Source organism: Magallana gigas, chromosome 6 (genome assembly GCF_963853765.1).
Source record: "Magallana gigas chromosome 6, xbMagGiga1.1, whole genome shotgun sequence".
NCBI lineage: Eukaryota > Metazoa > Mollusca > Bivalvia > Ostreida > Ostreidae > Magallana > Magallana gigas.
Window position 1 is genome coordinate 55,451,729 of NC_088858.1, and position 13,341 is coordinate 55,465,069.

Below are 13,341 nucleotides of genomic sequence, written 5' to 3' on the forward strand. Positions count from 1 at the left end.
TCCGGGATACAGACCGAGCGGTACATATATGCAGCTAAGGTAACTAAGAATGACTCCAATAAAATACTTTGTTTGAGTAATGCATGCTTTTAAGAAAGCAATGCTTATATTTGTTTAAAATATAACACCCAAATACTTCGTCTTACATTCGCTATTTGTAGAACAAGCAGAACCAGTATCAGTCTGACCGGCCTCACCATATACATTGATGGAATTTTATTGTCCTAGCATTGCATTGCTCTGTGTGTACACAATTTCTTTTAAAAAATAAACACTTAAAGTGTTCATCTATATGGCTACACATAACGTACACACGTGATTCAAAATAACCCAGACGGAAAACGGTAAAGAATTCAGTCATTGAGTCTACGTTTTATAGAACTTGTAAGAAAACACATTGCGGGTCTGAATGTTTGTTGATATGTCAATCTATCAATATACAGTTTGTTAATTATTTTCGATTGCTAAGGCTACAGCGTATTTGATGAACATTGAACAACATTTTTACCATGCCACTTTTTTCCATGGAAGATAGCGAATACGAGTATAAAGCATTTATAAAAAATTTTTAATTACCTCTTTAGAATTGTGTATGGAATAAATAATTTATAAGTTGCTGCTGAAGGTTGTTTGGTATTTTCGTTTGTAGATGTTTTGCAAGTAAAAAACCTGAAACGCGGGGCAAGTCATAATTAATATCCCTAATAACCGTAACTTAAAACTAGCGGCTTTGGATTCAAATATTATCGTATACGAATATTAAGTTCACTTTTTAAAATCATCTCCACAATGATAATTATATTAAATCCATCGCAAATCAGTTTTTTTTTTTTGCTTTAAAAGAATTGTTCTATCGGGAGCAATCCCGCGTTCGTTTAAATTGCCAGCGTACATTTGTCATGTCAGTAATACACATTGTGCTTTATATGACGGCCGTGTATACGTATTGTAGAAAAGTTGAGTTTAATTACCATGCATTGGAACCATTTTATTAACACATCTCCCAGTACTGAAACAATTCAGAATGTCTCTGTTACAGTAACACAGTGGGGCGTTAATCGTGCACGTCCAGCTCTACAAGCACATGCACTGTCGTCTAGGCGACGGCCTGAATACAGCTAGCGACTCTCCTATCGATCGGTTACCTGAGTCTCGTAATGCATCTAAATATAGACAGGGGCACAGTTATGAAACAAACAACAAAAATAAGGTCAAAGAGGTTTATCTATATGAAATGAAAATGTATAAAAACATTTGGGAATTTTATGTTGAATTAGTTTTGCGCGCTACATGTATCAGTTAGTGCATTACAAGAAGCCCTTTCATAACCTCATAAACTTGCACACCCCCACAAAAAATGGACCGAACTGACAACAATTGTTTATGCAAATACTGACTATAAATTACGAAAACGTTAAATTGAATACTATAGAAGGATTCAAAATTAATTTCTTTACAACTTTGCCTCAATAATGCATTAGAAATGTTTATTCCTTTTTAAGTTATTGACAAGAAACTTTGGACGCCTCTAACTCCCTAATTATAAGGGCCAGCCCCTTTTTCGGTATACCGAATGAAAGGTCTGGGTAAGACCAAGAACTTTTAAGATACATGTTATAACAAATTTTTATCAGGTAGAAAACTAACACGGAAAATACGCAAATTTTTCTGATTTTTTTTCTTACCTTTGTTTCAACATCTATACCACCCCTTTTATTTGCATTTAAATAATAAATAAAATATATCTCGCACAAATTCAATGTCTTAGCTTCCAAACCAGCCCATCTTTGAGACTCTGCCAGTCATCGTTAAAGCTAAACCCCCTGGACAAACGAAGTCGTTAAATTTTACTAAAAGGGGAATAACTCAAAACCGGATAGGCAGCGACAACATCACGCAGCATGTCATCAGTCCTGAAAATTTCAAAATAATCGGTGAACAAACGAGCGAGATATTAAGGATCAAAGTTGGCGTCTAGAAGAAAAAAAAAATAAGAAATTTGAAAAATTTTCAGAATATAATAGTAAGGTTTTCCGCTGAGAGCGGAAAACCTTAATGATCACGTAAAGTTTGAGAGTCAGTCATAGAGTTATGAGCAAGATACAAAGCTCACTACTCTTTGTCATGTAAACAAGCTCGTGCCCTGATTTTGTTTACATACATGTAAGTTCAATATACCAGTAAAAATTCTTTTTCAAGCAATAAACAGTTTCTAACGTTTAACACATTCATTTTAGAACTTAAACTGGAATTTTCAGTTTAACATTCAAAATTTAAACAAAAGTTGTGTTTACATAGCAAAGAATTGTAAGCTCTGTAACTCTCTTAAAACTCAACAAATCATTTTCAAATTTTGGGTTGCCTATTTAGAATGCCTTGATGAAACATTGTAAACTTTTAAATCGAAAAAATGACCAAAATCGGGACCATGCCCCTTTAATCAGAGTGTAGAATGTTTCACACAGCTCACAAAGCGTACAATGTTAAATATATCTTCAATTGAGAAGTTTATTGCATCAAATGAGTACTAGGGAGATGTTTAGAGGACAGAGGCCAATACGTTTTTCTCAAAATATGAAATGTATAATATTATTATTTAATCAGTGTTTATTGCAACGTTAATCGGCATTACCGTGATGTACATGTTTATTTTAAAGTTTTCACGCTGACCTTCGTTGAAATCATCCAGGTATAATAAACTCCGGTATTAATAAAACATCTGTCGAAGTATTTGTATCTTATTTCGTCAGTTTTTACCTGGTAATTGATTGCAGCCCTTTATTTTTTATAGAATGCATACGATTCTGAAAAGTGGAACTAAAGGAATCTATTAGATTGTCATCATTTTTTATTGATAACATGAATAATATATAATATTGATCACATAAGGCCTCTTGCTGAAGATCATAGATTCCTTATAATTAACATTTTATTTAAATATCCAGAATGCGTACATCCGCACGTCCGTCTTCAGAATGGCATGTGCTTAACGAACAGTGCTCAAAAAAAAAAGAAAAAAGAAACAGGTATTCCTTTTAAAGGAATGATCGGCATGTGATATAATTGGTCAGCCATGTTAATGTAATACGAAACTATTACACTGTATGCAATAAACTACAAAGAGAACGGTTGTGTTGATTTCCGAAATAGCACGGCATGAATAAGCATTACGTTTAGTAGGCAAATTATACTTCCAATTAATATTCTTACGCATGTTTGAAGAAAACCTGATTTGAATCAATATGTATGTAACTGTATAATTTTTTTTAGGCAAAAGGAGAAAAACATTTTTAGTAATCTACGTTTAATGAAAGATTTAAATGAGGTTGTTCTTGCATTGTAAAAGAAGTAAAGCTAGACGCAATGCGTGCACAAATAGAAAAATTTGCCGGATGTTTCAAATGGACACAACAGTGATCACAAAATCCCAAGAACAGGTGCAGAGCAAACACGGACCCTCTAATTAAATTAAAGGTAGGGCCTGGTGACATGGACAAATGAACCTCTCTCTCTCATGCTATTAATGCCGGTGTAATGAAGAATAATGACCCCCGTAGAATAATGACCGGGGGTCATTTTTCGACGTAGAATAATGACCCCCCTAGCTGAAGAATAATTGGATTTTTCTGAAGAAAAAAGACCAAGGGATTATTTTTCTTCATGTTAAACATGAACAAAAATCACCCCCATAGAAAAATGACCCCCCCCCCCCCCCGTAAACATGAATAGAAATTGGTTACAAGATATGACTTTGAAATTTACTTAATTTTTCACTCTCTTCAACTGATTTTGAACTTAAAACACCGAATTTGTAAATAAATCGCTGTAGATAGTTTTTCATATCCGTAGCAGGCACACACAAAACACTCTTATATTGCCATAAATTAACATATTATTATTATAAATTAAAATAAGTTAACAGTTACATGTACGTCACTTCTCTCATCGACATACGGCGGGAAATGACGCAAATAAAGACAGATTCATAATTAAGCAATATCCAAATGCTCCCTATTTTAAAAAAAAAAGATTTTAGTAAGAAAAAATAACTCTGATACATAATATTGGGCGGCCACAAGATAAATTTCTGTTTCTGACCTACGAGGATCTGTCCGGTCTATGTTCGTATTTGGGTGACAAATTGATCAATATATATATATATATATATATATATATATATATATATATATATATATATATATATATATATATATATATATATACATGCATACATACATACATAAATACATACATACATACATACATACATACATATATATATATATATATATATATATATATATATATATATATATATATATATATATATATATATATATATATATATATATATATATATATATATATTAATTATGATAGCTGCCTGGATAGTAATTTATGATATTGTAAACTTGTAAACTTGAAGAAGACTTTGTGACAGTAGAAGATAAGATAACATGCTTAATGTTGGTTACTTTCTATTGTTTTTGATGCAAAAGCGTAACAAGTTTTAAATACTTACATTCAACACAGTAAGACCTAGATTTTATTTGGAAGCCGCCAGAAAATCTTGCGACGACCGACAGATAACTGTGTTACTAAAATTAATAACAATCCATTTTGAAGTTTTTCTTTTTATGCACAAATAACTGAAACGAACAAAAAGATGTGTAAAATGTTTAATTACATTTCACGTGTGTTTTTCTTTCCTAGAATAATGGCTAAAGTCAGATTCAGTGGACGCGAGAATGTGTCAAAAGATAGGGATCTCACAACAGGTTTTTTTTCTCAATATTTGCAAATAATCTGTATTATATAAACCCACAGAAACCTATTTAATTGGATTAAAACTATATAAAAAATGTATTATAATAAGAAAACAAATATATGTATATTTACAATAGTGTTATAGTAATATTTTCTACAATATAGCAAACCAACTAATCCCAGCAGTTGACGCTTTGCTAAAGTCAAAGGTACGAGGAAGATAACACACCCAATTGATCCAACGAAACGAAGACTTTCTTACACTTTCCTTCCTTGGATTGATGTGATTTTTTAATCTTCTGACCCAATAGAGAGGTCAGTCTGAAAAAAAAAGACTAAATCTAAAAATGACATCTTTATTGGTTAGTGATTTTTCTTACTTCAGTTGTGTTAGACACAGATAAATTTGATAGAAAGAACGTTTTTAGCAATTAACAGTTAAGTAAGAAAAATGTCCTTTTTTGGAAGTTAATGATATAATCTTTATCTAATGACAATTAACACAATTTAATTGTAAAAGAACAGATGGAACCACAAAACTTAATATCTCGTGTGAAATATGTACCTAATAAGTTGATAATTTTTTTCTCGCCATTTCATTTGGTCACTAAAATCGCTTGGTACCAAATCTTATGGTGCTCGGCAAAAATGGTCCAACCTGTGTGTTTAGAGATTTTTGGTAGTTGATTTTAATCAACTTTCCTATGCAGTTACTCTGGCAAACTGAAAGCGAAACAGTGTTTGGACCTAAGCACATATCATCACCGCTGACAAGACTAAGTTCTTGAAAATAATAGAAAACATTCGATGTAATGTATGCTGAAACATTGTTTTTCAAGGACACTTATCTATAAACACTTTGAAAATTCTCAGATTTTATATACTACGAACAATTTAGATATTTTTGTAGTCTCATGTATTACTACGCCAGAGTTAATATAGTCTCGTTCGACCAGGCGCTCGGCTGTCTCCGTAAATCTGCGACAAGGAGAAAGGGGGCTCTCTTGCTTGTCGGATATTAACGGAGACAGCCGAGCGTCTAGGTAAACGAGACTAGAGTTCGATATCAATAGTGCTTGGATCTATACAATTTTTAGAATTGTTTCGATAACTAATATATACTAGTAGTTGAAATCTATCTTTAAATATTACACAACATGATCCATATAGGGTTGCTCGAAATTCCTGTCGGAAAGTAAAAAAATTCATATTATAAAAATGTGCGTAATGCAAATACAAACTAGAAACTAATTGCCATGCAAGACAAACGATAATCGATAAAATCAACTCCAGTCAGTACTTCATCACTTTGATTTCTTCTATTTTTGACTTATTCATTAAGGATTATTTAAGTTAAGATAACAAAATAAAATATATTTCACCGTTATGACGGTATCAGGTGCCAGACCCATCTCAACGGCGGTTCTTGGGACAACTTGATGTAAATTAATAGTGCATTGCAGTTTCACCATGCAATATGGCAAGTGGTTTTAGAAATAAGGAACCGTATAAGGATATTTTTCAATTTGTTGTTACGTATGAGCCAAGCAATATGAATATTTTGCATAAATATGACATCCTTGGACCTATTATTCACATGCACGGGCGTTCAGTGAAAACATACGTCGTATATGAACACAGACTCTCTGTTCCAACCATCGACTCTACAAAGGGTTATGATAGATAAGTTTTTGGAATCAATTCTAGAAGATGTCTCAAAGGTAAAGTAACATTTGACGTTCATTAAAAAAAGATATAAAGTTTAAGCTGGATTACGAGTATATATTTGATCGCGTCGTGTGTTTTTTCCAACGTGAAGCTAGGGCATTATGAAAGATTGTTTTGTTTTAAAACAGAGTTTCGGAACATATTTTGTTTATAAAAAGTTAATTATTTTATTTATTAATTAGAATCTTCGATATACAAATAAATAATATAAACTGTTAAAGAACAATTTTACCTTTCATATACACCCCAATTGTTGTATTATATATATAGTTCATTGATGCATCTAACAAAATCATAGACCTACCTCGTGATTTTTAGTACAACACTCGTTCAAGTAGTCTTGAGCAAGATGATAATAAATCGTGAAGAAGATGCATAATGAGGTATAGATCAAGTTAACATTAAACGATTATCATTATTATTATTACACCTCAATATGATTATTCTATATCGCGACATCTGATTCGTTCTAGAAAATTCCGTGCTAGGGCAATAAAACTTCACATTTCCCTTTCATCGTCATACTTTTCATCATATCCCACCCCATCGAATTGTCATTCCATGCTTATGAAAAATCCCGAGAATGAGCATTCGAGGTTATTAAATGGTTAATTCTATTTAAAAAAATCGTTTTAACTCTTTTGTATTTCAGAAAACTGTCAAAGAGGAGAAACCGCAAAACATTAACTACGCTATTACTTTACTTGAATTGAAAAACAATAACAACCGATATATTCTAAATGATCACGTGTAATTTGATATAATAAACAGTCTGTTGCCTGAACGCTAGGGAAATATGAAGATATTTCCCCCAGAAAATCATATTTACCTCGGGAAATATGATTTTCACGGGGGAAAAATTCTTCAAATTTCCCTCACAATCAAGCAACAAATTTATTACATTGCATACTTGCAATCGCAGTCAAGTGCAAAATAAATGTTAGTTTCTTTTTTTTAACTGGTGCCAAACAAAAGCAAGCCCATTTTTAATATTTCTAATTTAGCTTTACCGTCAGTACTGAAATCTCACATAGAATGATAAATTACTTTGTGTTTAAAATATTAAAAAGCGTGCTTATTATGCCAACAAATGTATCATCAACAGCTACGTGTGTACTCTGTTATTTGTTTCTTTTATACAGAATATACAAATCGCACAGTAAACCACACATTTTAAAAACACTTTCTCGTGCTAGAAAAAAAATCTCTCTTGTTGGTCTCAATCTGAACTCCTTCATCCAAACTTGTAAAAATAATGGTATGCAAAGATTATTGTTTATTAACTATAAAATGATCTACATGGATTACACACAAAAAAAATAAGTGCGCTCATTATAATGACGCCAACGAGTCGTGGAGTAAGTGCCAACTGCGCGATGAATACATGTCCTAAGTAGTCGACAAACACAATCACATTTTTCAAATTAAAAAATATATATATATAAATAACCGCATGTTAGTGGACTTTGTTTTAAACCATGCATGGCAATGTATTCGTCTGTGTCATTAAATATTCTACCTAAGCAACATGTTCGTGTAGTTTTTAAACTGACTTCAAATATCCGATCACTTCCTCACTTACTCATTTCCTTCCTAGCCCAACACAAAAAAAAAAACAATAAACAGATGCATTTATTTAAACAACTGTATTCCTCCATTTATAAACACGACTAATTTTGTGGGTTCTCAATTTGGAATTTGATTCTCCTTGGTTCAATTATTTTTACAGTTGAACTACTAAAATGCGTAAATCGAGAGAACGAAAATTTAATAATACTTTCATTTAAAAAAAAACAGAAATAGATAACCTTTCATCAGTTATTCTGCTGTGTGTACACTTTTTAATATATATTTCTAACCCCCAATTCAAGCTGGACAAATAAAATGTTACTGCGCAGATAAAATTGGGAACTGTATGAATCGCTTAAAGGAAAAGTTCGGTATTACAAAATTAGAAAGAAATAAGTTCCTTTTAATAAGGCAAGCGGAATAAATAATATGAAATTGAATAAAACAGATAATGAGGAAAACGTCAGGATCATGGCATTGTGAGAAATAAACATGTCCCTCTGGCAACCAGCAGTAAAAGGACATATATTCTTTGTCTCTGCAGCCAGATGTTTAAACAACATTGTAGATTATAAACCTATGAGATATTGAGGCACATACACATGCGCCGTTCCTTATCCTTCTATACTTTTTTTTAGAGAGAAGGTGATAACATTATTTTTATATTATTTATTGTAAAGAAACTTGCTGTTATGCTGTTTCTCTTAAATACCTTTCAATTATAAATCTTTTTATATTAAATAACATTAGTCCTCAATTAATTTCAATGAATGATATGTCGCATTTGCCTCCATGTTTCTTTTTATACAAGTCATTACAATGTATTTTTTCGACATAACAAACACAGCGGAAAATACAATTTCAATGTTTATATTTATACCAGTGAAAATCCCGTGAGAAAAAGTATTAATCCCACAACAACAACAGCTGTTAGAGGAAAGGATATGTTGTTTATTAAAGAATTTGTTTATCGCATATTTTTTACTTTAAATATATTAGTCTGTGTTGAGTGTCATGATATCATTGTGAATGACTGTATGCCAAAATGGTAGTTGTAAATCAATAAATGTTATTGAATTAACAAAAAACGAATATCTTTGTTTAAAAACATTATAATCACCATGTTTTAAAAATGAATATAATGTTTGTAAATTTGATTTTTGTTTTGGTAAAACGACGTTTCTAATTTTAAAATTTCTTTAAACGAGGCTGGCGAGTTTTATGGTTTTCTTTTTAATTTTCAGTAGGATGTCTATTAAGAAAATATCTGAGTCAATGTATGCAGGGATGTGTCAAGAAATAGGGAAACCACAACAAGTGGCCTCCCGGAGGGATAGAATAAATGAGATAGATTGTTTGATGAATAAGATAGCAAAACTGATAATAGGAAACCAGCTCGAAATAATGGTAAGAGGAAGTAAAAAGGAAGGATTAAGATTACGTGGATCAGACATTGATATTATGTTTTGGCCATCTGATTACCGAGTGATATGGGACTACTCTCAATCTCAGCTGTACTCCACACAAAGACAGACGCTGATTTTTTGTGACAGTTCGCAAAGTCCACCTGGATTCTACTTACTTCGGCTACCATCAGAATATGCTCAACTATTCTTATTGCCGGCCTGTGTACAGATGAATGGAGAACTTTATATTTCAAGTTCTAAATACAAACAAATTATACAAAACATTTTTTTTCCTGAATCAACATCACATGGACCATGTAGCAGTGGTTCTATTGGTCATGTAGAATACGACCTTGCAAGATGTTTTGTATGTGATTTTTGGCCTCCCTCTGCATCTTCATGGATAGACAGATGCCACTCTTGGCCACCGCCAAATGTCGTCGATGACATTGTAAAAAGTGGATGTCACTTCGTTGCAATAGGACACAAACTAGGAAACCAAGCAGATAATGAATGGGGAGTTTCTTTTTCGCAGGCAGAACACAAACTCGTTTATGCAATGAATCACACACAGTTCTTAATTTATGGCTTGCTTAAATTATTTCTTAAAGAAATAATCAATAAAGGAATACGCGACGAAGAAAAACTACTTTGTTCCTATCACATTAAAACATCAGTTTTATGGGCCATTCAACAAAGCACGCTACGTCAGTGGTGTCCACAAAATATTTTAGACGGTTTTTGGATATGCTTCAAACTTCTTCTAAGATGGGTATATGAGGGAGTCTGTCCTAATTTCTTTATTCCACAAAATAACATTTTTCTGAGCAAATCTTTTATTCATGAACAGAAAAACTTATTCAGACAACTGTATGGATTGTATAAAAAGGGTATCGCATTGCTGCTTCACAGTCCCTCAATTAGAATCGCTATGACTCAAGTCCTTTGCAATCCCAGTATTCAGGTGCATGTGCGTACTGTTGTGTCTGAGGTTGAATTTGATGTAGACTTTTTTCATGAAATAATAGAAAGTGATATACTGCACCCACCAAACTTACAACACTGTATGGTAGCCCTGCTAACTGCGGAAGATTTGATTCGCTCACCCCTTACTCAGTATCAAGTTGTCACCGTTCAAAAACTTATAACCACCATTCTTCAGAGTACTGCTTTTATATTAAGCAATATGCACAATTACACTGCAGGCAATAAAACGATGTACATTGCAGACACAATGTCCTGTCACATGCTGAAACTATCAGCTAGGTTTGGGAACGCTTCTGGCTTGTTGTACCTCGTTATGTATTACTACAAGACACTCAGATATAAGGAAGCTTTATCTGTTATAGAGATGACAAAGGTCAAGTTAGAACAACCTCATTTGATGTATAGAAGACAAGTAGACATAGATAAGTATATTGAGGTTGTAGGGGGCGGTCCTTGTCAACAAAGATGAGGCAGGCTTTAGTATGGGATATCAAACTAATTAATAAAATATGTTACATCAAAGAATTAATGGCAGAACAGCATTCTAGAATACAAAATAGTCCCCCTGTATTGTATGTTCCACCTTTGATATTGTTACACATGTTAGAGTTTTTGTGCAAAAGATATGTTGATACGATGGAAGCACGAGAAATTTTACACCATCTTCATCTCCTACTTCAACACGATCAGGGGCAATCAGCTCATGTTACACCAGACGACATCTCCTGGGAAGTTCTTGGGATTTGTCATCAGATAGCGGGGAACTTTCAGGCTGCTCTGTACTCATACCGACAATCGCTCAGACAAGACCCATTCAATAAAATACAAATTGCTACCATACAGAGAATTCGAGATTTACATGCTACTGAAGTTTAAGTTTTTTTAAACAGTAACTGTTACTAGTGAGAGCTTTGTTTTAAATGCCATCATGTGGTAGTTAAGTTTAGGGAAATTTCTCTTGTTATCTAACTATATCATGACTGCTCGGTGGTTAACTATCGGACTTGTTAACTACATATCATGAGTTTGAATCCGCCTTGGCCTTTTGTCCTTATTTATTGAATTAAATTTATAAAATCATAATTTTTGATAAAAATATGCTCGTCCTCGTATCATGATTAAGTAATTCTCTACTGATTTAGGAAGCTATCGCAAGGTGTATTTCAAACACATTGTTTTTCAACTAAAAAAAAATAGCCACGGAAACGCTACAAATTTGAGGATTGTTGATGCTAATTTTGCAAAACCCTATGATTACTCATTTTTAGTTCTTCTCCTTAATAATTGCCACTTTAACCAACCTGGAAGTTTTCAAAGTTTAACAGTGAAATATATTGGGAACATTTTTAAAATTCTTCTTCTTAAGAACAACAATGCTACAATTTGCGATCTTACTATGAAACCATTCTCAGATAGTTTTGACTCTTAATTATTATTACCATTTAAACACATCATTTTTATGAATAACTATTCTTTTTTGCCAAAACTGTGTCTTGATAATGTATTGGTCCATTTCATTTTACAATTCGGGTCTTGCCTTTTTCCTATATTAAAAAAATCACCACCTTTCCATACTTTGCAATATAGTTCTACCACTTAATCAGTACAGCTCCCTTTCAATTAAAAATGTACTATAAGAAAATCTATGATCACGAAAATAGTTATACATTTTCATTCTAAAACCTTCCTTGTATTTTGTGAACAAAAATTAATAAAACTGTTTCCTGCAATTCTATTATTAGTATTGTGGATTGATAATAATACTATTTAATCCGCATGCATTTGGTTTGGTTTATGCTATATTGTAATACGTTTAGTGTTCTCTTTCTTCCTTAATCCTGGACCCTTACCAACAATAACTGTTTTGTGTCTTCAAGTTTTTAAGTTTCAATATTACGTTTAATGTATATATTTACCATTGCTATAAACGTCGCTAAAGGGCAGAAGAAGATGCATTAAAAATGTCTATTAAATGAAAGAATCTCCTTATGAAGATCGTTAAGATTCCAAGGCCGGAACTTTGAACAATTGTCGTGCAAATGTACTTTAAGCTTAAGTGAGAACCCATAATTAGCTGGGTAGACTGAGAGAACACGTATCAAGTGCTTTCTTAAATAACAGAATTCGCAACCAACATTAAGTGTGTACAGTGTAATTGAACTAGGAACTGTATTTACTGGTCAAACACAATGTGTTTAGGCCTATAATAGTTCAATACGTATGTTACAATGTCCAGACCTATAATAGTTCATTTTTCACTCTGAATTTATTTGCTATCAAACATTGGAGCTTCTCATCACCTGTCCAAATTGGTCCCTTATTAAATTCACTTCAATCCAACATAGCAAAAAGGTAGAGAAACAAAAAACTCAATAAAAGTTTGTGTTGTGACCTGTCAACATAGGAGGCTTTGATATAGCAAAGGTTTATCACACGGGTAATATACATCACACGTATGAGACAAAACTTAATAAAATATTTACATTACCTGGTATTGTTGATTTGTACCTTATACTAAAAACGGAACAAAATAAGATGCAGATACTTCGACAGATGTTTTATTAATACCGTATTTCATAATACCTGGATGATTTCAACGAAGGTCAGTGTGAAAACTATCAATGAACATGTACATCATGGTAATGCCGATTAACGTTACAATAAACACTAATTAAATAATAATATTTTACGTTTCATATTTTGTATGCTTTGTGAACTGTGTGAAACAATCTTCACTCTGATTACATCAGCTACAAAGCTTTATCCCTCTTCACTCTCTCTCTCTCTCTATCTCTCTCTCTCTCTCTCTCTCTCTCTCTTTTCAAAATTTCATTAAAATTAAAGAACTAATACGATTATATTTAACCTAAAACATCGTGCATTC

The 13,341-nt window shown here is 32.5% G+C and overlaps 1 protein-coding gene and 1 long non-coding RNA gene across 3 annotated transcripts in view; one reads left to right on the top strand and one right to left on the bottom strand.

The window, feature by feature from the left end:
- LOC105325979 (adenosine deaminase-like protein) overlaps positions 1-13,341 on the bottom strand; it is a 119,435-nt gene that overhangs the window by 19,796 nt on the left and 86,298 nt on the right. The gene's annotated exons all lie outside the window — the stretch shown is intronic.
- LOC117688738 (uncharacterized) lies at positions 6,192-12,944 on the top strand. Its single transcript, XR_010715213.1, has 2 exons — positions 6,192-6,488; positions 9,309-12,944. It is a non-coding gene; the product is annotated as an uncharacterized lncRNA (long non-coding RNA).